The following is a 26,375-nucleotide window of genomic DNA, read 5'->3' as shown; positions in this document are numbered from 1 at the left end:
TTGTTTCCTGACAATGTTTGCTTTTAGCAGTGGTATCATCTAGGGCCAGTGCAGGTAACAGATTTTACACAATTGGCACTGTTCAGCACAGTGTGTAGTTATGCTCGTAGCTTTGGACTATAGAACATATATTGAGAGTCCAGGTTTACCATGTAACGATATCCTTGTCCAGCTTTGCAATTTCTTACTGGAGCTGAGAATTCTTCTATTTGAGAAATCAATCCTTGGACTTCATTTGATCTGCTGAATCTGTCTGTATTGTGCTATATTTTCTTCAAGTGTACAGTGCTACTTTGTATCTGCGTTTCAATCTATGTGGTTTGGAACTTTTTGTGAAACAGCTGTGATACTTCTGTCAGAAACGCTTCTTCCTTGGTTTTCCCAACAATAAAATTAAAGGAATCCTCAAAAATAGCAAGATAATTGCTAAGGACTGCATAGCAGCTATGATCAGTGTGTAATTTGCTTTAGATTCTAGACAATGTGTAACAAATTAGCTTCAGTCTAAGGAATCCATCTTTCTGCAGGCAAATTAAAAAAACTTACAAGCAGATCCTAATGACATTGCAGTGACTCGGTGCGTCTCTGGTTTGTGTCATTTAAGGGCATAGTGTTGTAGTTCACTTGTGACTTTATAACTAAAGCAAGTTAAAATAATGTTTAATAATTTTAACTATTATACCTGAGTATTTGTTCAAACAGTGGCTGATATTTGAAGAAAGTGAAAAGCATGGCCATGTGTACAAAACACTTCTTGCGCAATGTTACATGCACAATTACCCTGATGGCAAATGCAATTACACACCCTCTCTCCGCAGCTGCATGCACAAATTGGCAAGTGCTCAACTCAGGATTTTTTATGTAGTCTGGTGCATTTATTTGGCATGAGAAGACTTCAGGAATGATGTCTTGATCTGTGGACACAACAAGCTGACCTTTCTGTAGGATATGCATCTATCCCAGCTTCCCTCAGAAGTAAGTATTGAATTCCATCTCCATTGCCTGTTCAGACATTGACCCTTCCCTGGAAAGCAGTGATGAATTTTGAACTTCATTTTATGCTCATCTATACCTATGGAGCAAACATCATCACACTCTAAGTTATCTGAGTACCATGACGTTATTTGATCCTGCTGAAGACTGCATCCTCCATTAGCAGAAATGACCTAGATCAATTCTAATCTTTGCTCTGTGCTCTGGGGATGTCATTTAAGCTGTCTGTGTGGTTTCAGTAGCTCATGGTATTTTTCAGGGTCCTCATGTTCTTTGCTGGTCTTTTACTCTGGCTTAGTTGGGGCATTTTTTTACTTTGACCCAAAAAGCCTTGTTGTTGCTCTTGCCCAGCTGGCAGATGTAGTTAAGTACTGATAGTCCAAATTTCAAAACAGGCCAGATCCAGATTTCCAGTGTTCAACACTTGCAATTAGAGGCCATATTTTCAAAGCAGCCCCTCCTCCCATTCTGAGACTTTTTTAATTGAGTGTCAGAATGGCCAGTGCCTGGCAGCTCTTTCAGTAATGCTAATAGCTGGATTTTTCCAAGGACTTGGCAACTTCTTGCTGAATGAGGTCCTCGAAATATTTAAATTCATACTACTTTTCTTCAAGAAGGTAAACATTTCTGTGTGACAGCATGAGTGTCCACAAAACTATTAAGTCTATGTGGCAGAAGCTGGTAGAAAGCAGAGTGTGTTATGGATGAAGCTGCATTTTGTCTTCACCCTGTAGATCAAACTGAAGATCTGTAGCAAATCAGTAACCTGGGGGGGAATTCCTGTAGGAATTTCCTCTAACCCTTCAGTGTATTGAAGGAGATGAGGCAGGGAAGCATAATATCATTAATTACTCATCTCTTGCTAAGGGAGAACTCAATGACTTTTGGTGACCAATTTCAAAGGGAATCCTGTGTAAGTAACGAGTGAGTAAGGAAGCTTTTAGAGGCCTGAAAGCTTGCTGTGGGTTAAACTGTGTGTGGTCATTTGCTGTCTATGGCTGAAAGGAGCTAGAGGGAAGCCTGAAAATAATTTTGCTCCATGGGAGAGTACTAAAATTGCTTTTCTGAATTACACAATGGATCTGATTCTTCTGTCACTAAAGCTTTGTAGCTATGTAATCTTATCTGAGCTGCTTAATTTATTTCAATGCAAGTGAAAAGAGAATTCAGGGTATTGCTTCTATGGGAAGTGACCAAGCAAGGGCAATATGCATTTGTCTCCATGTTCTTGTTCTTTTTACTCAGACCTTTTGTTGGGCACCTACTCCTTAAGCATGATCTATCAGTAAATAATTGTTTTCAGTATGTGACCAGAATGCCATTGAGATGATTCTTTGCACAAGGATATGGTGGGAAGAAAGTCCTCCCATGTCTTAAATGATCGTAAGCAGTCAGGCCTAGTAATGGACTTCTTCAGGGAAAGAGGAAGGAAGTTGCAGGGCTGTAGCCCCCCTCCCGTGTTAGACTGTTCAGTTCCCATGTGATGGAAGAGCTTCTGGTTGATTATGCAACCTTCCCTACCAAAGCACAATTCTAGGACCTACTGAGGCCTTTTCTGTGTGATTATTGCCACAGTCCTACTGTATATGCCTTTGCTTTGTTCCCTGCTTGTCACTTACCTCTGTACATCAGAATTAGCAGAAACATCATGTAAAAAACTTGCATTAAGTCACCGTAGGGGGAAAATGTGTGGAGACTCAGGGTGTGAATCCAGGAGATGTAGGTGTGTCATGGAGGTGACACTGCCTCTGTCCTAAGGGAAAGGTTTGTCATTTGTCTTTCTGCACAGTGAGTCACAGAGCAGTGCTGCAGCTGACAGTAGCAAAAGAAGCCAACAAGGCAAGAACATGTGAGGACAGAAAAAAAAAAGTTTAAAAGAGGCAGACAGTCCCTAACTTAGCTGCAATTCCCTGTGGCTGGCAACAAGGAGGGGAAAAAAAGACACTATTTTTAATGCTCCCTCAGCATTATAAATCAGCAACTGATCTTACTTAGTTATAGCACAAGTAGAAAGAAGTTTTTCTTTTATTGCTGTCCCAAGGAATTCACTCTGAGATCTAAATGTCAGGGTCTGTCTTTTGTTTCTTGCTTGAAATCTGCACTTATCTCCAGATCTGAATGGGAAGTGTTTTGCCATCCTGTCAAACTTCTCAGAAATTCGAGAATGTTCCTGTGTTCACACTGAGTTAATACATCTTTAAATGCTTTCAGCACCAAATCCACAGAAGACACCCATGGCAGTGTAAGCAGTAGCCTGGTGATTCTGGCAGCCATTTGGGATGAGGAAGTGCCAGGTGCCGATCTCGGTTCTCCCCTACCCTTGGCAAGTGCCTGGAATGCACTAGAATCTGCTGGAATGCTGACCATTCAGGGGCTGCTATTCCTAATCCAGCTGGGATCTGAGAAGCCTTTCTTAACAAACACTTCCCTAAAAAATATCTACAAAAACACGTCTTGATAGAGATCTCTTTCTTCTATTCAAAAGTCCTTCTCATTGAAGATTCCCAAGCAGCTGTAGATGAAAAAGCTGCAGGTAAAGCAAGCACAGGTGAAAGCTCTCCTGGCCCATTCACTACTGGTTTTTAGCTTTGCAAGAGTAGCCAGCAGCAGAAGGGCAAGGAGCTGCAATGAGATCAGCAGCTCTGACTGTGAATACCCACAGAGAACTGATTGGTGGGTGGAATAGGTCTGTTTTGTTCATATCTGGTTTATGTTCTATATGATCCTACTGCTGTAACTCTTCTGGTCAGGAGGGTGTTGAGTTGTAGTCCTGACCAAGACAGCTAGGCTGGCAAGAGTCCTAGTGCAAATACAGTCCAGCTGGGACAGAAGCTGAGTTCATGCTGGGCACGTGTTACTGGCATGGTAGATTGGCTTAGCTGTGTTAGTGAGGTAACAGACCCAGTTACTTAGGGTCTGAATCATACAGAGGATTTGTTTACAATATGAACAACAAAGTCTTTTCTTGTCCTTTTAGTCAAAGAAGAGGCACTATGTAAATGGAATGATATTTCACTAATTAACTATATATCAGTTTCTCACCTTCAAAGGCTGTCCAGGTGGTTTATTTACCATAAATTTAACCTTGGACCAAAGCTGAGATGCTTAGATACCACAGTGATAGGTACCTTAGAAATGCTAAAGCAGAGATAAAGAGAGTAGCATGAGATTGAGTGAAATGAGAACTGTCTGGCCCCTTCACAAATACTGAGGATAAACAATAGTGATCTTTGTACTTGGGCTGTAGGCGTGTTGTCAAGGTAAATGAGACCTGGCAGAGGGCCCTATTGTCTCCTTTCCCACAACTCATTAAGATTTACTTGTTTTATCATCAATGATTATAATGACCAGAGCTCTGATTATGCCACAAGGACATCCCAATGCTGATGATTCATGAAACAGAGATTGCATTAGTCATCAGAAGGGTCTTCTCAAAGGTTTCCTCCTTGTCTTGCAAGAGGTAGAAAGAACATTTTTAGAGTGGGCTGCTCAGCAGGGAGCATTAGGCTGATATTGCACGCTTGAACAAAATCCTTTGTGTCCTTTATCCAGCCCTCACCCCCTTAAGTTTATCCACCAGCGACACCCTTCCCTAATGTGCAGCATCAACACCCACACACAGAGGTTCAGTTGCAATAGGGCTGGAGGCTACTTTACTGCAGAGTCTTTGCCAGCAAGGATTGCAGCACATAATGAATCAGCTGGATTATGCTTACCTTGAGTAGGTCTGCCAAAAACTCTGACCTGATTTCCTCTCCCCCCACTCTCATTTCATTGTGAGGAGCCAAATGGGCTCTGGATGCAATACGGTGCCACTAGCTAAGTTGCCAACCCACAAAATTTTGCAATAATACACCTTTGTCTTTCAGTAGCATCTCTTATCAAATAATTCGTAGTTATTGTTACAGACCTCAGTGCCTCAGTGGAGCAGATAAGTATTATTCCCAAAGCTACAGAAGGACCAAATGAGATACTGAAAGATTAACAAGATCTCAGAGTAATTCGGTAGTAAAGTTAAGACCATGTTGGGATCCTCTGCCACATTAGTTATTTATGAACATACACCTAGTGATTCCCAGGTGCAAATACAGTACATGAGATCTCAACACTCGAGTTCCTTGTGCTACTACACAATTCTTAAGGAGGCAGTGAAAGATGTGTGGGGCTTGTTCCTGAACAGATGAAGTTCAAGTATAGTTATCCCAGCACTTTCACATTCAGCTCAGTTCTGGGGGGACAATTACTACTGACCATGTCAAGCCCATGACAGAACCCATTATAAATGCTAATTTAGAACACATTCTTTGAACATGCATTCTGTAATGCTGGAATACTGCATTTAACCATTATGCTGTCTGTGGAAGGGTAGTACACCTATGAAAACTTCAGTCTGTAAGACTGTGTTTGTGTTCCTGGTGATTGTTTTGCTGGAGATAACAACCTGCAAAACAGAAAATATAAAAGTTCTTCTCTTGTAGTTTCTAGGTGAACTAGTGGATGTAGCCCAGCTATTGGAGAGTTAATTGCAAAAGGAATGTGTTACAGGGTTTTGTTCTCATCCTTTTTAACACAGAAAACTGTGTGCAGCCGTGTCCTGTTTCATGTTTATTTGGTTTTAATACACATGCAAAACATAACAACATTCGTGTAAGAGACAGCAACATCAAAGTGGAAGAGAATGGAACATAGTGAGAATTGTGAGAATTTTTAGTTCCCGGGGAGTTTTTTCCACACTCTTGGACTAGACCACAAAACCCAGCACTTCAGGGTCTCTCCAGTCCTGTGGTCCCACATCCCAAATACAAGGAGCTGGAGACAGCCTGTGGCACTGTTCAGGGCAAGCAGCATGTGATTCTCCCTGTCTGCAGCCCTGCGCCCGAGGCCCCTGCCTGTCACACAGCACAATGTGGAGCTTGCCCCCATCATCTTGTGGTATGGGATAGGGCTCAACCCATTCCACTGAGACCTGGGATGCAACCACCCCTAACTTAATTCTTCATCTTTAAACTCCAGGCAGTCTTTTGCATGCCTGACCTCAGGTCGTGGGCTCACAGGGCTTGTGTTCCTTTGAGGAGCACTGCAGATGAAGGGCAGGTTCCATGTGTTCAATAAAGCTTGTTAACCCATGTTTGAGAATAGAAAGGATTTCTTTTTGTGATACCATTTTGGCACAGAGGAACTATGAAAGTTACTCTTAGAGACTGATTTTTATGAGAGAAATGGAGGATATTTTTTAATGAAATGACTATTGGATTTCCTTTGGTTCTTAATTTGGAGGGGTTATTTAATATGGTGTATTGCATACATGGAGTTCATACATTGAAATAATACTTGTGTTAGATGTAGGCTATTTTTGAGAATTAACTGTCTCCCAAACATATTTATGATCATATAAGTGTTCATAACTGAATTATTTTATTGAATAAGATAAATTACTTAATTGCAGATATTTTTAATTTTAAAAACAAGTTAATTTTTGAGGCTAATCCTGCATAGTTTTGCAAAATAAAAAAACCTGACTAGTCATAACAGCTTTTTTGTAAGCTAATTTTTACTTCAGTTGTATCAGTAGAGGTGAAGTAACTATCTGAAATAGCCATGCTGCTACTTTAAGAGTTTTACTTGCTATAAGTAAAGCACTGACAGTTTCATTGCAAGCATATGCTGCATTTGGACCTTGTAAAAAATAATTCAGAAATTTAATAAGACATTTTTATCCATGTGAATCTTCGCAAGACAGCTTTTTTGAATAAATGTCATCAAGACTATTTGCAGTAAAATCACAGCAAGACATTTTTTCTCCATGTGCATTCTAAAGCTTTTTTATCAGTAAGACTCTGTCAAATGTTTTTTTTCAGTCAGTTGAAAAACATTTGTAACAATATGCAAACTGTAAGTAGGCAACACCTTACACAATGCAGATTATACAGTGCACCAACCACCTTAGTTCCCAGGATATCCAGAAAGGCACTATGAAACAGTGCAAACTTGAGGCATTTTTGCAGGACAAATCAAATAAAATTTTAGATAAATACTCTGTTCAGCATAGGGCACAACAGAATTCTTCCTGGTTTTCCATGGGAAGAGATGGCCTTTTGACCACGCATTCTACCAAAAGTTATAATACTGATGAAATAAAATAAAGATCATAGTTTTAGCACCTGAGTAGTTTTGGCCATTTCATCCCCTAGGTCAGGTGTATCTGTGTATGATGCTCTTCATTGGATGGTTAATATGAAGGCATTCTGCCTCTGGAACACTTTCAAAATATTTGCCCCAGCTTCATCAGTGGTGTAAGGTACCCTGGTCATCAAATACATGCCCTTGTGAATGGGTACCTCCTAAGGAGCCCTCAGGATGGCTGCCAGAATATTGCTTATAGAATACGCCTTTGCAGGAGTTTTAATACTATGGATATTCCTGTGCATAACCTAATGAATATCAGATGTTTTGGAAATTTGAGACTGGTCAGATTAAAAAAGGAATAGAGCATTTTGGTGATGACTGGGGACCTGTTCAGTGAGGAACCTTCCAATCTGTTGACTCCTCAGGGTTTTGCAATCTCCATGATGCATCTCGTAGTCTTTTCGCTGTCTTCTCCTCCACTGATTGTGTTTATATGTGAAAACACAGGAAGAGTTCTGTGCTGAGTCACACTGCAATCTGCTAAGTCCATCAGCCTGGTATGCCAGGTTGGTTAAGTTCTTCTCTTGATAAGGGTAACGAGAAAAATATATAGCCAGAAAAATTAAGGGAGGGGAGTGGGACAATGAGTTTCAGACTTCCGAGTGGTGCAAGACAGATGGCTCAGCTGGCGCCTCAACCTCAAGATGAAGATAACCTGGATTGGACTTGATCTGGTGACAGTCTGTCCTGGGCCATCTCATCTCATCACCTGAATGACCTGGATGGCAGCAGGTCACATCTGTGACCGTCTGGCCTGTGTCTGGCCACAGGGGTGTTGTTAACACTGCAGATTTCCCTTTGCATTAAGCCATGTGCCTCAAATTTGTGCTTTTTATTCTCACGCAGTTGTAATTTGAATTGATATCCTGCAAACTAATAGGAAAATCCCAACCACCTCTCTAAAAGGAGGCAAGGTCCTGGTTGCATAGTGAGACAGAGGTCAATTGACTCTTTCAGACCTGCACTTGCTAACGCCAACAATGTCCTTTGTTTTAGTAGTCTGTATGGACTTGATCTAACTCTTGCTAAAGTCAAGGAGTGAATGCAGAGCCTGTCTGACAGTCAGCCTTATCACCATCAGGAGAGACGGGGCTCATAGCATTTTATGTCTACTGCCAAGAATTAATTGTGTTCAAGTTAATGCCTGAGTTAAGATTAAGCTCTGCTTGATTGACAAGTATTGCTATGGCAGAGAGGAATAACCAAGAGGAGCTAACTTGGAAATTGGCCATTTTGTCTGGATCAGCTTTCGCAGATGGGAAAAAAAGATGTGTCAGTTCTGTTGACATGTAACAGTGTGTGTTAGGGCTGTACACAGATGTCCACTGCATAGACAGTGTTGTCATGATTAACAGTAAGGAGCTGTTGGGGCTGTGCTACAAAGAGGCAGTTAAGAAAAAGGACTTCTTTGGTGACAGCCAAGAAATGGGCAGAGCATGTTGACGGGTAGAGAAAGGAGGGCATGGGAAAAAAGGCAGGGAGTTCAGCTGGTGCAGGCAGTGAACCACCAGGGAGAACGTGGCAGGCTGGGACCACAAAGGGGCTGATCAATTGAGGAAAATTTAAGATTGAGTCATTAATGTACCTGTGTGTATGAACAAATTCCTCTAGGGATAGTGTAGAGCCTGGCTGGGGGCTAGACTAGGAGCCTGGAGAGGAGGAATGGGAAGAAGCAGCAGTAGTATTATGGTTTAGGGGTAGGCAGCAGGTGATGTGAACATTTATGCTGGGTGCCCAGTGAGGTTTTCCCATCACCTCTTAAGTTCTGTGATAAAAATGGCTATGGACTTTGCCAATAATCGGAACATTAACATTCCCTATTCTTAGTATTTTCATGGGTTTATGCCACGTCTAAGGTAGATCAGATTAAGCATTCAAAAACTTCAACAGTGACTGCTCAGTGTCTTTGTGACCAAGTGGTCAGAGAAAATTAGAACTTTGGAACATAGAGTACTGGGAGGAACAAAACCAGCAGCACTTCTGAGAAACTTTTTCTTCATTGTAAATGTATTTTGTTGGGGTTTTGTTTTCTTTTCTTTTATGAGTTATGAATATAGATGCAGGGACAGTTTCTGGCTCAGAGCCTTCAGTTGGTAAAACCTGGCCAGGGATCCCTTTCTTTGTACACAAAGGACCTAAAGTGCTCCTTGTCTTTGTTTTGTTTTGCTGCAATTATTGTTCAAAATGATGCTAGGTGTACACAGGGTGTGTTGATGCTAGGCCTTGTGGGCAAGTCTGTCCAGAGGCTGAATAAGCCTGCTTGATGCCCTAGTACTACCTAAAGTGTCTATCTTGGAATAAGGAGGGATTATTTTTTTCTTTACACTTTATTATTAATTACAAGTATTACTATTTCATTTCAAAGTGCAACTTAGGAACTGCAGTATTTTCCACTTGTCTCTTGGTTCAGTATATCATGGCATTTCAGATCAAGCTGGGAAACACTGTCAGGGGGAATAGAAGGGACTTCACAGGTGAGAGAAGGCTTCAGTCTCAGTGAGAAGAGCATTTGTGAACCACAGGTTCCCCAGTGCTTCCCAGCTGTGCAAAGGCATCAGCACACTGCACTGCCATGCTTCTGTTTGCTTTTGAGCATTACAGTCCCACCACCTTGGTTTAGCTGAATGGTGATTTGAAAATACCCCTGTGGGATGGTTGTCTTGTACAAGAGCAGGATGGAGCAGCTCCTGCTGCATTTCCGAAGGTGCTACTGCACCTTATGGCTCAGACAGAGGCAGCCCAGCTGATCAACTGATTGACAGCAATTCCCTGAGAGTGCCAGTGAGAACTCAGCAGGAGCTGGGAGCTGCTTCCCCACCAGGAACAGCGGACATTGCTTTCCAAGTGATGGGTTCCAACTTTGAGCTGCAGCTGAGAAGCGCACCCACAGTGCAGTCCCATTGCCCCCAGCCTCCTGCCTGGTACATGTGAGTGCCAGCCACGAATCTTCCTCCCCCAGCTGCTGTGCATGGCAGGACCCAGCTGAGGCACAGCTGGAGGAACATGCCCTATCTCTGGTGCTGCCTGGTCAGCAGCTCATGGCCACATCCCATTCACAGTGTCCAGCTGCACTTGAAAGGAATTGAGAGGGGAAATTGCTCCAAAAGGGCTGTGCCTTCCCTGTCTCTCCAGAGGCATCCAGTTCAGAATGTTAAGCCTGTTTAAAGCCTGAGCTCTTCAGGCAAGGAACGTGTATTATCTAGTTTGTATTTTATGGCAGTATATGAATGTTTTGTTATAATAACAACAACAATAATAATTAGAGCTGTGAGAGCCCTGGAGGGCTGGAAAGGAACCAAGCCCTGCAGGTTCTCTCGGATGTTCAAGTTTGACAAGATTGAACCATCCAGGCTTAACCCCCATCGTTGGTGCCCTCTCTCACCCTACTGGCTACCATTAGGACCAGGAAGTCTGCTCCTGTCCTCCACATGTCAGCTGGGAACCAGGATACCCTGGGGCTTCTCGAGGGAGGAACCCATAGTTACTGAGGAGGATGTGAGTGAAACTCACTGAACTTTCATGACTGTGGGCTGAGGGTCGTGAATCATCAGATCTTCAGCTGAGGCCAAGCCTGAGTGGGTCTGACAGTCTCACAGAGCCATACTGTGATTTGGGATTGCAACACTGTCCTTTGTCTGTAGAGCACTCTGAGATCTCTGGGTGAAAGTCCCCCTTCTATGTCGTTTTAAAAACACTGTGAAGGCACTAAAACTGAATGTATTGGTTAGTGCTACAGGTAATAGAAGCCATCCGCCTCTGAAGCCTCAGTCCTTTCTTTGGATCTCCTGTCTGGGTGACAGCAGGATTTGGAACTGATAATGAAAGATGAAAACCATTTTTTTTCCCCAGTTCTTCACACAGAAAGCCTATGTGGACCTGGGAGGAAAAGATGTTGCTATTGCACCAAGGGTTCAGCACTGGTGTTCAAGATACTGTGCCGAACTGAGGTACCACATGCATTCCCCAACGAGGCAGCCTGGCAATCACTGGGTGGGACAGGGGTCCAGGCACTCCTGAGTTCTCCTGAGCTCTAATCCCAATTCCCACAGTGTTGCCTCAGCTAATCGCTGCCTCAGTTTTCCTCACTTGTAAAATGTGGGGGTAATAACTGTGCATACCTCACAGAGGGCTGTGAGGATTCATTAATTAAATGCTGTTCGGGAAGTGCTTTGAAGATGAAAAGCCCTAAATAAATGCTGGGTGTTACTAGTGCTTAGTGAGTACCTTTACAGCCACAAGCAGGGTGTGCCTGCAGGAAGCAGAGCCATAGGCTGAGACTTATGGCTAAGTGCCTTTAAAAATAAATATGATCAGTAAATGCACTGGAGGTCAGCTTGCCTCTCCTCTCCCTTGGGGTGAGCTCCCACCTCAAAGGAACTAGGGTTTTTCTTTGCCTCCTCCACTGCTGGAAAACACAGAAGAGGTTTGAGAGTGATGAGGAGAGAATTGTGCTCACGGTGATGATGCTAGGAGTTAATACATCACAAGCAACTACTTCACTCTAAACCAAACAGGTACAAAAATGTACATGTTCAATGAGAAGTATTGTCCTAACAGGTACCAGAACTCCCTGGGAATATGAGGTTAGGAGACCAGGAGCTCTCACAAGTCCACTTTGCCAGAAAAGTCTGTATTCCCATATGTTTAAATGCTAAGGTTGCATGCACAAGCCTTGTCACTGTTAGGACAACCACCCAAATGACATGCAGGTGGCCAGTCATGTATACAAATCTCATGACTCCCTGTGCAGTCATACTAATTACATGCATATTTTAGGTATACAAAGGCAAATCTGTACTTGCTTCTTCGTACTCATGTTTAAATGAAAACATAAATGCTGATTTCCTCTTTGCGCCCCCCCCCTCCCTTAAAATCTAGTATTTAATATTCACCTGACTAGGCAGAAATAAGAGAAAATGAATTTTTGATTAGGTTAATTGCTTTTAGTGACAGCCTGCCACATTTCACAGATCCCTCTTGTGAAGCTTTAAGAAAAGCAAACTTTTCTTTCAGGTGTATCACGCATGTTTCTGTATTTAGTACACTGGCTGTGCTGAAGGTTAATTTTCTGAATTAAGCAGGGAGGTCGCTTTTTTCACAATTCTCCCCAGACTTGTATGGGAATGACATACCTAACCAATAATGTATGATCCCATGAAGATGTCCAGGTGGAACCAATGGCAAAAACAGGTAAGTTAAAAGCTACATTTACTAACCTAAACAAGACTTGATTATAGAAAATTAACAACTTAATACAAACTTTGAACCAGACTCAAATATTTCTCTATAAGAGATTGAGGCAAAAGGTAGAAATACTTCTGAGATATATGTGTAAAGTGCTTCAAAAGCAAATGCTAGTGATTAAACAATTCATAACACTAAAATTCATCAGAGATGTCATAGGTTCTTTACATTCTAAAATTACTCAGAAAAGAACATGTAAATACCTGAGTCATAGCTGAGGCTGAGCCTAGAGTGTACCTATCTTGTCAAGAACACTGTTGGACGGGTGGAGGAAACATGCAGAAAAATCAACAGAAACAGCCAGTCATTAACAAGTTCTGCTCTCTATGAAGTCTGGAGGGAGTTGTTGTTTTTTTTAATTCATCTTGGAATGCCCTCTTGGTTTGTTCCTACTTACCATAAAGCTTATCAGGTATCTTGGCCACGCACTGTAACACACTGAGCACCAGGCTGGGACATGAGTACTGCCATTGGCAGGTTGTGAGACTTTAAATCTTTGTGCCTCAGTTTACCCATTGATTAAGGTGATAACCTTCCCAGAATGTTGTGGTGATGAATTATTAATGTTAGTAAAGCATTTTGAAGATGAAGAGTGCTATATGCTGTCTAAAGATATTAGTTACCTCTGACTCATGATGAAATTTTTATATTTGCATAATGAACCAGTGACAAAAGAGGTGCAGAGATGGTCTCTCCTGGTGAACAGATTATTCTAATCCAGCTGTCTCTGACATTGACCTTCTCCAAATCAAATCCTTTTTTTCCATGGGGAATCTGCTCTTGGAGCAAGCAAAGCCCGCATGCTCCATGTGAGATTCCCAGGATGGCAAGCAGCCACGGTACCTTTGCTAATTTCAGTCCCTGCCCATGAAACTCACCTCACCCAGAACTTGTTTCAACTTCTCCAGCTGTTCTTGGCATGTGTTCCGATTTCATAAAATTGATGCCATCAACTCCCACACATATGGCAAGAGAGAGTGAGAGAGAAAACCCACACACAGTAACTAATATATAGGGAGAAGAGATATTTGCATGGGAGAGCGCAAACATGAGGCTCTTCTAGCTGGCTCCAGTGGCTCTTGACTGTTAATGCCAAGATGCAAAGGGATATGCAAATGAGGAGGATGACTCAGAGTCCTTTCCAACACATAACTCCAGGAAGACGCAGGATGCTTTGAGCACGGCCACTCAGTTAATTTTTATGGAGGTCAGCTGGGTAATTTCTACTGCAGTCCACACAGCAGTGTGAAGCAGTGTTGTCACTTGGACTCTGCCAGGCTGGGCAGGTAGCACGGGATGGCTTCACGGCTGCGAACTGTGGTTGCACATTATAACTGCTCCCTGAGAGGCTGCTGAGGAATGTAGGTGGCACATGTCTAGAATCATAGAATCATTAAGGTTGGAAGGGACCTTAAAGATCATAAAGTTCCAACCCCCCTGCCATGAGCAGGGAACCTCCAGGGATGGGGCATCAACAACCTCCCTGGGCAACCCATTCCAGTTCCTCACCACCCTTATAGTGAAGAATTTCTTCCTAATGTCTAACTTAAATCTCCCCTCTCTCAGTTTAAAACCATCTCCCCTTGTCCTATCACTATCTTCTCTGATTAAAAGCCCCTCCTCACCTTTCCTGTAGGCCCCCTGCAAGTACTGGAAGATGCTCTACGGTCTCCTCGGAGCCTTCTCTTCTCTAGGCTGAACAGCCCCAACTCTCAGCCTGTCTTCATAGCAGAGGTGCTCCAGGCCTTGGATCATCTTGGCCCTTCTCTGGACCCTTTCCAACAGGTCTATATGTTTCTTGTGCTGAGGGCACCAGAACTGTACACAGTATTCCAGGTGGGGTCTCACCAGAGCAGAGTAGAGGGGTAAAATCACCTCCCTGGCCCTGCTGGCCACACTTCTTTTGATGCAGCCCAGCCACTGGCGGCTCATGCCAAGCTTCTCATCAACTACCACCCCCAGGTCCTTCTCCTCAGGACTGCTCTCCAGCCATTCTTACCCCAGGCTTTATTTGTGCCCAGGGTTGCGCCGACCCAGGTGCAGGACCTTCCACTTGGCCTTGTTGCACTTCATGAGGTTGGCACTGGCCCAGCTCTCCAGCCTGTCAGGGTCCCTCTGGATGGCGTCACTGCAGAAGCTGGAAAGATCTTATTCATGGTTCAAATTCAGATGCAATCTACCCTTTGAGTTAGTTTTGCTAAGATGTTATACTGGTGATACAGTAGTTTTATTCTCCACATGTCCTATGTCTTTTTCATTTTCCTTTGGAGGCAAGTAAATAATTTTTCAAACTTTCTCAGCCTATGAGACTTGTTTTCAATCTGTAATTCATTCTCAAGATGATCTCTAATTATTTGATAGGTCCTTTACATTTATAATCTCACACTAGTTTCGATGAGAGAAAAACTGGAAACTGAGGGCAAAGGAGAATTTGCACACAAACACAGGGTGCAGGTAGTAACACCTATGTCCACATTCAGATTTAGATCTGGGCAGATTTCCAGGGGAGTACACATTTGTCTCCTAGAGCCAGGACTTCAGGAGGAGCAAAGCTTTTTCAAGGGCCGAGCAGTCACCCAAAAGTTTTGCTTGGACTTTGGTCTCCCTGTTCCAGGACAGCAAGTCATTGCACTGGGGATAAGGCAAGAATGGAAACCATACCAAGACTCCATGCAACAGTCTCTTACACTGAATGGGGATGAATCTCAAGTTCCTCTGCTCGCTTAGCCTCACAATAATTGTGTGTGACTGGACACTGGACGTGTATCAAGACTCACTGCCTCTGTGTTAATGAGTTGCTTGGTAATGTTCACCCATTGCCAGTCTCCTTCACTAGCTGAGAACAGAGTTGCTTCCTTGGAGCTTCTCAGCCTCCTATCCCTGCCATGCAGTTTAGCATCTGCTTTGCTCTGCCTTGTTTCCTGCAGGATCCAACCTATCAGCTGCAGTTGCTTCATTAGTCACTAATGGGCTGCACGCTTGGAAAACATTTAAATGCATTTTATAGTGATTGAAAGACTACAATGACATTTTGCTAATCATCTCATTGCGTACCCAGAGAAGCCTGCAAAAGCTTGGCCACATTATGGGGTTTATTGGACACCAAGTATCAGGCCTTCCATTTCCTTTTCTATTTATATTCTCTGTATTACTGAAACCACAAATTTTTCCAGGTGACTTGTTTATTAAGTGAATTTAGAACAGCTAACATTTGCATTTATTAATTTTCTAGAAAAACTGGAATTACGAGTTGCTTAGAACTGTAACTGCTATCTCAGATTTCATTGGATACCAGCTGCAAATCTTGGTAATAAGACTTTGTTGATGATTAAGCTCATGACGTGATTTCCAGTGGCATGGAGCACCTGCAGCTTCCTGCAGCCTCTGGGTGGCCTGAGGAGGACTCAGCACCTCGGACAACACCTCTGTTCCTGCTGCAGGGCACCCACCAACACAGAACATCTCTAGGGGCAGATGTTCACCACGGCTTGCACAGAAGGGTCACTGTCTGCATCACCTTAGAGTACCTCTGCTGGGATTTCTGATCCCTTCAAGGGAATGGCACATCTGAATTACTCTTATGAATTGCATGTTGAAGCAGAATATGAGAGCCAAGTCCTAAAGCTACTCATGTCCCAATTCATGAACGTGAGCTGATCGTGTTTTTAATATGAATGTTTGGGTTTCTGAGCTCAGGCATTGAATTGAGGTATATATCCTTATCTGAAGAACAGTCTATAGTACCTTCTCCCCAGGATAGTACTCACAGATCCCTCTGTGCCCTCAAGTTTAGTTCTACATTCCTTGATTGCACGATCAGAAATACTCTTCAAGCAATTTCTCCTCATATCTTTTCACTAATGATAGATCTTTTCTCTCTGCACAACCATCTTCACGTTGTTGATTTCTTTTACTGGGTCACTGTTAACTCTTCTGTGCTCTGCGTAATAACACTGGAGATTTTTTGCAGATAGGCATTATGCCAGTCTCCTTCATAAAACTGAATTACATCTTGAGCAGGTATGAACTTGGAACAATTCCTACCTCCCAGGTAAAATATCTCATCTGATGCATAAGCATTCCATGAATCCTGCACAAACTGAAATGGCTGGGAAGGTAAAAGGATATTTTTCTAATTCATAGCTAAATTTCTTCTGATTAAGGATGTGTACAACCAATTGCAAGAAAACAAGTGATTGTTCTGATTTATTTTCCACTGTAGGAATAATTGCTAACATTGTTCTTCTTGGCAAAGATGAATAGTTGGAACTTGAGTATTTCACAGAGACAAAATATCCACAGGGAGACATTTTTGAGGCAGTCATAGGATGCACCCTACAGAGTGTGATTCTCATGACATTAAAGCAGTGCTAATGGCATTGTGATTAACTTCTAATGAAAAAAGAAATTAACCTGACAAACACAACATAAAAGTTCTATGGAAAGGACAATAAAAATATTACATTTTAGGCGGGGTCTGGCTCCCACTGAAGCAAAAAGAGTTGAGCTTACTGAACTTAACCAAAACAGGAAAAAGAATTTATGACTGTGGAGGACGAAGAAATACTGCTGTGAATCTGAGCTGGTGAATAACTCTGTACCACAGAAGAGATCCCCCAGAGTTTTGCAATAGTAACTGTTGTGTTACTTTGTGGAATTTTCTGATCCTTTGATAATGTTTCCTTCTTTTAACAGCAAAATCCACACTGCTTCTTGAAAGCTTTTAAAATACTTTTCCTCATGCTTTTATGCTAGAGGAGAAGGCAGGACTACAAGTGGTATTTAGGACAGGGAGCTGGCAATCTGGATTCTTTTCAACTTTGTCACTAACCCGTGGTATGACTTTGGTCTACTCGTTGTACAGCACCATGTCTTAAAGAAGCTATGGGGAGCCTCTCTGTGCCTCAGAAAAGGTTCTGTTTGTTCCTACCAAAGGGACCACCTTTGCAAACTTGTCATTTGGCAGTCCCAGCTTCTGCACCGGTTCTTTGTAGCCTGGCAGAAAATACTCCCACTTGCAGAATCTCATGAAGCTGTACTGAGGTACACGTTCCCAGGGGTACCCACATGTGCTTCTTTGACTCAATCTATGATCTCCGTGGAATTGTAAAACCATAGCTTTGTTTTCCTTTAGTTTACCCCCAACATCAGACAAACCGTGTAGTAAAGCAAGTGTTTACTTAGAAACAATTAAAATTGAACATTTAGATACACTGGGAGGAAGTAAACAAGTAAAAATTATTTCAATTCTGGCTTAAATTTTATGACCAGAAGCGAGTGTTTTTGGCTGTCCTCCCTGGAATGTCAAAGAATGTCCACACTCTGAGGCTCTGGGATCCATTAGTCCCAGTCCTGAACATACACCATGCTCCATCCTTCTTTGGGCAATGCTTTGAAGTTCTGCACACTTTCATTCCTTAGAAATTAACTTTTATAATATAAATGTGTCTCTAATTGGCTTTTACCAAAGCCAGCAGCAGTGGATATTTTACCAGTGGTTCCTCTGGGTTTAGACCTAATTGACCAGAAGATGTGTGACCTCTGTAAATACACCTGCTTGCCCTTCCTAGGAATTAGGTAGCTTATTATTCCTCCTTTGCTCCTAGCCAGCCTGCTGGCTACTGCTTCCCACCCACTCTGAGCTGCTCCCTTCATTTCTTTATACACAGTTATTAGTTCTGTTCAAGACACTGGTTACACACATTCTACTGAAGTTGTTATTTGTGATGTGTTACCTGTTTCCTATAGAGACCTGCATATGCTAATCTATGTGAATGTAGATTACTGATTGATAACAAGTTGCTCTGAGAGGGCTTGTCTATGAGGACAAGAATTCCTCAGCTTCATCTTCTGTCCTAGTCACTTAGACTAAAATTTTCAAACCCCTTCAAAGATACTTCATTTTTAAGATCTGCCTTGAAGTGAGTTATTTAACAACTCAAGGTTCAATTGACCTTACTTGATTTTGGGGACTTGTCTTGAAGTGAGGCAATTGTCACTGAGCACTTCAAGGTTCCCTTGGCTTTATTTGGATTTTGGGTGCTTGCTCTGGGAGATGTACACATCAGAAACAACAAGCTAAATAAAAACATGAGCTTTTGGTAAGTCCCTTCAACTTTAAAATGGGACTTTCAGTTTCTAAAGGCTGGCAGGGAGTTAGTTTTGAGTCAGTCTTTGTGTGGTCATTTTTATTCTGGAATGAGAGTGTTCTTGCACAGAATTACACCAAAAAGTTTTGTCAAGAGACATTGTCTTTTGTTTCCATGAGCTTGCAAATATTCCCAAACAAGTTTGATGTAAGCCAGCAAGACCCAGCTTTTATCCTACCAAATAAAAGCACCTCCCTGAACAACATAAACCCTCAGCTAACTTGGAGCACAGGGAGCTGCCAGAAGGGAGTGCACTCCTGGCCTCACAGTGCCAGTAGCCATGCAGCCCAGACTTTTTGCCATGGCCCAGACAAGATACAGCTGCTTCAGGGGGCCTCCATATAATACTGTCAAAACTTCATGTTTTGATGAGACTTTAGTAAACTTCCTAAGTTACCTGCATTTTTCTCACAAAAATCATTAGATGTTTACAGCTTGTTCATACTGTTGTCTAATTATGTACATCAGCTAAGACTTCACACCTACAATTTGTATTCACAATTTGTAAAATTCCCTTGCCTTGCATTCTTTACTGCAACAACCAGCAGGGCATACAGAAAATTTTATGATTTATCCAAGTGCCATAGAACAAGCCACTTCCATCAGCCTCACGTCTTCATCTGGCAGCCCAGTGTCCCAGACCTGAAGCAGCTGACTTGATGGCACTGTGATTGTGGCTTACGTGTACCTTAACAGAGGTTGTACACACCTTAGCAAACTGAATTAAGATGATAGTGCTCAGGCATCTAGCACATACCACCAAGCCTGATTCTGCAGATCCTCAGACCATGAGTGAGCCTACCCACAGGAGCAGTCCAGACTGGGGACTTCCACCAATTGCAACACACCAGTGAGATGATTTGCATACAGAAAATCTATATCTTATGGATATATTATTGGTTTTATTCAGTCTTATAGTCCCTAGGTGCCATCAACTTTCAGTGACTTTCCTGGGAGGTGGCAATGTTTAAGACTTCGTATCCCATGCATCAGTCCTAAACCAGCAATTCATTCACCTGTGTCAGTAAGATTCATACATATCCTTAAGTGATTTGTGGAGTGGGGAACACATTGAATACATTTATGCATCTACAATGTAATTGTGCTATCGAAACACTGCCTTGAAAACAGCGCTGTCGGTGAAGAATAAAGACAATGCTAATTTATATTTTTTTTCCCTGATGCTATTAGGCTGGGTCAGATTGGGAAATCTGTGTACAAGGGAGTGAACAGGCTGGTACAAGTAGTTGGTCCAGCTGGCTTTAATGGCACTATTTGTGTGAGCTCACCAGAGCTGTGCACTGTGGCCTGCGATGTGTGACACACAAATGTCTTAGTCAGAAGTGGCAGTTACTTATGGAAGTAGCTACCTTGGAGCCAGAGGGACTGACCAGGGACTCTGTTACATTATTGTTTTTGCTGCTGATGTCTGCAGGCAAACCAGAACACGGCTGCATGGTTTGGACAAACAGAACAGTGAGAGCCCCTCCTTCACAGGCTGCATCTCTTGAAAAGTGCTCATTTTCTTATACTACTGTGGAGTTTTGCAACAGTGTAAAGTGAACATATTAAAACAGGAAAGTCTCCAAATGGTGAATATAATGTTAGTACAAAGTGCTGTTAATAAATGAATTGACTTTGTTTTTATTAGTTAGAAAAATAAACTCAGGCTTATGTTGTTTGAGTGAAACTCAAATCAGGACAGGCAACATTAGGAACACAACTAGTATAAAAACTGCCACACAGTAAATCAAAGAACAAGAAAAGTACATGGCTATTAACATTCTACTATAACATTCCTCACAACCTCTCTGCAGTGTGGAGAACTGCAAGCCAACATTTTTCAACTGTCCTAAAGAATGTGAAATGTAAATGTTTAGAAGAGTGTTTTTCTTGCCAAGCTGAGAGTGATCATAAACATCAGCTTCTAAGAGAAACATCTTAAAAAGATGCACTCCTTGCTGCCAGCTTTTGAGAGCAACACCATTTAAATTAGATCAGAGTCTCCTTGAGTTCTTGACACTCCATTGCTGCCTTTTATATGTCAAAAATGGTTGGATTGATGTTATGTTTGAATTTAAAGTATGAACTACAATGTATTAAATATGCTGCTTAAATATCACGTGGATAAACAATGAATTACCTGCCTAGGATTCATTTTGAGAAGAGGTCTAAAGAAAACCTTGAAGGAAAAGAACCATTGTTTTAATTATGATACTTTATTTCTGTGGTATGACAAATGTTCATGGTATTTTCTTGTCAAGTGGAGTTTATTAATTTGTTGAGATGTAACTGTGCCATAGCTAATAATATTCTAAAAGCAAAGCATTACTTACTCCTTACTGTACCCACTTTGCCTTTCAGCTGAGAGGTCTGTAAATAGCATTGATAAAATAGTACTATAAACTGCCACTATAGACCTGTATTTGGTAATATGAAATGCAGACTCTGACAGCACTTTATTTCTTCACAGTAACATCCTCCCATTACTAGTGAGTCAGACTTAATATATTTGTAGAAGAAAAAGCTGTCTCTGATCACAGCCCAAAGCATCTCCTTAAATAATCAGTGATCATACTCTTCAAACTCCCTCATTTTGCACCATGATAGCAGGTAGACTAGAGATGATATGGTTATGAGAGGATCATAGTTATGCATGTTTGCAGTTTTTATTTTGATAAAGACTTTGAAAGAAATTAGGAAAAATCTGTTCTTAGATAAACTTTTCATGTTTTATGTGTAGCCTACAACTTTTTTGTAACTACTTTCCTAATGTAAAAGAGGATTTTGAAAGGCAGAGAGGGCAGTTGTAGGTACTTAAAGAAGGACCACCAAGTTAGTACTGTTTTGAAAATCACAATCCTGAAATAGCAGTGCCACGTAGTGAAATCATGAGGTTTTATTTTCAAAAACAGGCATATATTTTTGGTTCATTCTTTTCTTCCTTTTTTTTATTTGTGCTTTGTGATGATCACATGCTACATTTAAAGACTACTTCTGCAAGCTGGACTTCTGTCCAGCTGCCCTGTTCTCTTCCATAAGCCCCATCTGAGAACAGCTGAACTTGACTGCAAGGTTTATGATCAAAAGCAAGGAGAAAACACATTGTCACTATAAGCAGATGTCTTGGATGGATGCAAAAGACAGTGTTTGAATCAATTTCCTATTTTTCTGTTTTGGTTGCTACAGAAACAAAAACAATCTTTAGATGGAAGTAATAAGTGTTACCTGTGTCAAAGAAACAGAGACCAAGAGTGAGCACGAGTGGGGAGAGGACCAGTCAAAGCCTCAAAACGTGCAAAGATGGAGACCTAACAGCAGAGAATAAGAGGACATGAACTCGGCTGTGCTGGCAGTGAAATGATTGGGAGTTTCGCCATGAAAGCAGTAATGAGTTGTTCTTTCAGGTATGAAAACTACTGGAAATTACAAATATAGAACTCATATTAAGAGGTTAAGACAGAAAGCTGTTTCCTTCCTAGGATGAGCCAGGAAGCTGCAAAAGCTGGCTCCTCAAACTGGTGTATTCTGGCCAAGTCTTGATTCCAGCATCCCTTGAGGATGTTTTTACTTCCCACTAATATATATTGTAGCTATTCCACTGCTTCCTTGAGTTCTAGTGGCCTTCCTTCTCTTTTCCATCTTATCAAGAGACTGCACTATAATCTAAAGTATACTGGAGTCAGCAGTGTTGTCTTTGTGTTATCTTTAATGGGCTTTGAATCAAGAGAGAGATGTCATAGTTCTTAGGTTTATAATTTGTTTTGCAGATAAATTGGGACATTTTGCTATTGTTTTGATTGGATCCTCAGATAGGCCCAGAATTAATAGAAGCAGCAACTACATAAAGCACGGTTCATGCCAGTGGGACAACTGAAAGAGTTTATATATGTCATCCCAATACAAACAGGATCTTGGTGGCAGAACCAGGAATGAAGGCTAAGAGTCCTGACTTCCCTTCTTGCACTTTCACTATTCAATCATGCAAACTCCCCCGAATTATCATTGAATTATGCAGAGAGTAACATCCCACAGAGACCAGCTCTGCCGAGCTCCTACGAGCCTGCCAAGGCTGTTGGGAGAGTAAAAGGAAGAGACACATTATTCATTTTAAGGTTTTTCTCCCCCCAGTTTTGTCATATTCTTTTTGGTTGTTTGTGAAACACCAGGAAAGAATAGTACAATGAAAAGAAAATGTTCCAGAGAAACCAGCCTTCTCCGTGCCATTGCCCAACAAGCACCCAGTGTACCCAGTGGAGCCTTGCATAGGAGTGTAGGGCACACATGGGAACTGTGATTTCTGCTGGCATGGGGCCTCTCTTCCCTTCTGAGTTCACAGAGCAGAGGAAGGGCAGAGAATCTGAGACTCTCCCTGCCTGGTTGAGAATCTCCTTCACCTCCAATACAGATGCAGGTGCAAAATTATTGAGTCCATAATTTTTTTGCATAATGCAGAGCTATAAAATAGAAGCTGCCTTTGAGCGTTTGGCTCTTCCTTTCTTGCAAGTTAGGGCCAAGTGCAAAAGAGAACTTAAGCACCTACAACTCGGTAGGTTCCTCCCTGCTCAGGATAACATTTCTTCCAGTACCAGCAACTTTATGTCTTGACATGCCCAGAACTGCTGTGCTTTGAGCAGCTTAGTACAGAATTCCCACCTAAAACCCACTGGGATCATAAAACAAGTAAAGGATCGTCTGTTTTGTCAGGGCAGCCATTTCAGATGGAATATTCTGAACAAGCCTAACACACACCAGCTGCACCAGTCCCTTCACATGGTACAATCATACATACAGTAGTTTCTTTGAAACTTGACCAGGTGGGAGAGGTGCTCTCTGGCTGGATTGTTTTGACTGACAAACCTGAGCAGGGCAAGAGCCATCCTTAGCCATCTTGGGAAAGGGTCCAGGCCTGCCCTGGTCTTATGGGGATTGTCTAGGAGAGTAAGCATTCCCTCCAGGAGTGAGTTTGTAAATCTGAAAGTTTCCAACACAAAGAAGAAAAAAAATACAAGGAAAACATAAATGTAGAGAAGTAAAGAAAAAAAAGGCAAACAAAACAAATAACAAAACAAAACCACCAACAAAACCAAAAACGAAACAAAACAAAACAAAAAACCAAACCTGAAAAAACCACAGTTATTTTGCTGGCTAATATCATGGAGACATGATAGTACTTGCAGCTTCCTGCTTGGACCTGGCTTGCTCCAAAGTTATTTTGTGTGTTAATCATGTGGTTTAGATGGTGAAGATTAGGTCTGAGTGAGCTAGTTAGATAAAAGGGGAAAAAGCAGCAACCAAACCTTCACCCAAAACTCCAACCTAAACTTTTCTAAGCTTTGAATTAAAAACAAAACTTTTTTATTATTATTATTCCTTTGTTTTGCAATTAAGATTTTGTATAAAGGTGCTACAATTCATTAGCTACAGTTACTCATTCATTTGAAAGTGCACAGTGCTGTAAGAAGGAATGCTATTATCACTGCAAACACAAAAGTACTTACATCAAGTACACAAAAGTACATTTCTGTCCCTTTTCCTGAACTGGGCTTTTTAATGGGACTAGGTTTTTTAATCTTTTTACTACTTCCAGTGTAACTGCCACCATACTATACAAGTTTCTGCCCAGTTTTGTTTTCTGTTCATCTTGGCCTGGAATGTTCAATTACAGATTTCCTGATACAGGCTTCAGCTGACAGCTAGAGATTTGGCCAACATTCTTCAAAACATAAGTATATAAAATCATATTCCAAAACCTAAATGAAAATGTGTGAGTCTGACTCTCAAAAAAACCCCAGGAGCTGCTTGCTGCTTTGCAATTTTGAAAATGAAAACTCTGTTCTTTAGCATTTTAGTATGTAATACTTCTAGAAACCTGTTTCTAAGTGATTGTCTCAGCTGATGACATGCTCTTGTGCTTGACCCGCACGTACTGGGCATGCAGTGCACAAGGGACATATGCACCCACCCCATCCAGGCACAAGCTGGACAACTCTTTGCAGATGTCAGATACATGCACGACAAGCCCAATACTTGCTCATGCAGATGTTAGGCTTACAAATGCAGTTGTTGTAACCACTGGTCTCATCCTCCGTTGCTTTTAAGTTATGCAGACAGAGAGCCTGGCACTTCCAGATGTGTGCTAGATAGCATTTTACACACCCTGTGGATTTGCTGTGAGTCTGTGGGTTTGACTGCACAGCCAGTGAGCAATCAGGCTCTAGTTGTATTATATATGAACACTTGTGTTTAGAGACCCAAGTCTCCTGTGTTACAGTCTAGTATAATGCACCAATGTGCAGGAAAGCTGACTTGAAATATCCCATAGTAGACTAGCCATGGGGGACAGGTTACTGGTCAGGGAGATAACATAACATCAGGCATTTCACAAAACAGCTGGACCTTGATCCTTCCAAAGTACAGGCAAATAAATGAAATGCTCAGATTAGGAGTCTAGCTTCTTCACTGTAGTCAATGGCAAGAGGCAGGAACCTTCAAACAGAAGTCAAGCTTTCCAAATGTTAAGGAAATGGGAATACCAACAGTTCAGTAAGATTAATCCAAGCCTTCAAGCCTTAGAGCCAAGTGTGTGCAGAAGTGTCACAGAAGGACACAAGACTGTGGCAAGTGCTGTCTGGAGACTGCTGTTCAGTCGGCTGCTTTTCCTGCACACCTGCAATTACCAATTTTGAGTGGGTATGAAGGAGGGAGCTACTTTTTGTGACAGCTGCTGTTTGTGCAGCGGTTCAAACCCAACTTCAGTCAGGATATATTAAAAATGGAATGAGTAAGCCAGTTCAGAGAGTGACTTCCATCATTATAAACTAAAGAGGCTTGGATTAACATTTGAACTTTTTGAATGCTTATTCTAATTCAACCACAGAATATTCTGAAAGCTTCAGCCATCACTAATTAAGACATGCAAGCATTTATCTGGGGTTCATCCGTGCCCTTAGCAGTTTTTCCTTTACTGGGACTTAGTGGTGCTAAGTGTCTGTGCTGGGATGAATCCCACTCAGAGAAGCTCATGGGCTAACGAACTCTGCACTTTTATATTAACTCTTACCCCTTCCATAGTTGGGAATTCTAACGTGGCCTCAGATTTAGGTGAAAACAACTATCCCACTTCAAAAATAAACTGCCCTAGGAAGTGTCTTTGAAATTTTTTTTATGCCGTATTAAAAAAAAACCACCATAACATGAATGTAAATAATTTTCCTTGCAATGAGTGCAGTACAAACATCCCAGTGTTTTGCTATTACCTGAGAGCTGGAATATAAATCTCCCTATGAACAATAGCAAATCTGACAGGTCTGTTTTATTTCTCTTCTTCCTCTAACTGCACCCAGTGTAAATTAATAAATATTAATTACAAAGAGAAGCAATAACACTTATCTATTAATTTTTCTCCTTTTATTTGCTGATGATGCTTCGTTTAAACGTGTTTTGGAGTTACGTTTAGTTATATACGGTTGTTTGAGGCTTTTATTAGCCATGATTCATTCTGCATATCAGCATAAAGTGGTGCTCATCTCTCAGTCTGTATCTGTTCCATGATGCTCAGTTATCTGCCTGCCCTTGAGCTGTTGGTAAGTATGGATTTGCATGTACACTGTTCTCCTATGACAATAGTATGCCAGGAATGACCAGTCTGGTATTACCTGGTCAGGTGAGGTTCCATTCAAATAATGTACATGCCACCAAAACAATTCAGATCAAAGGTCTGTCTTTCAACAGAATTAAAATGTAAGGACTTCTAAAGCAATTTTAGCAGTTGGCTTTACAAATGAACTTATGTCAGCTGCT

General features: G+C 41.7%; 1 long non-coding RNA gene across 4 annotated transcripts in view; it reads left to right on the top strand.

The window, feature by feature from the left end:
• LOC127391104 (uncharacterized) overlaps nt 1-26,375 on the top strand; it is a 150,585-nt gene that overhangs the window by 104,275 nt on the left and 19,935 nt on the right. For all 4 annotated transcript variants that reach the window (XR_007891003.1, XR_007891001.1, XR_007891000.1 and 1 more), the window contains exon 4: nt 21,762-21,979. This is a non-coding gene — a long non-coding RNA (uncharacterized LOC127391104). The remainder of the gene's footprint in view (nt 1-21,761; nt 21,980-26,375) is intronic.

Source organism: Apus apus, chromosome 15 (assembly GCF_020740795.1).
Source record: "Apus apus isolate bApuApu2 chromosome 15, bApuApu2.pri.cur, whole genome shotgun sequence".
Classification (NCBI taxonomy): domain Eukaryota; kingdom Metazoa; phylum Chordata; class Aves; order Apodiformes; family Apodidae; genus Apus; species Apus apus.
This window is presented reverse-complemented; position numbering and strand designations above follow the sequence as displayed.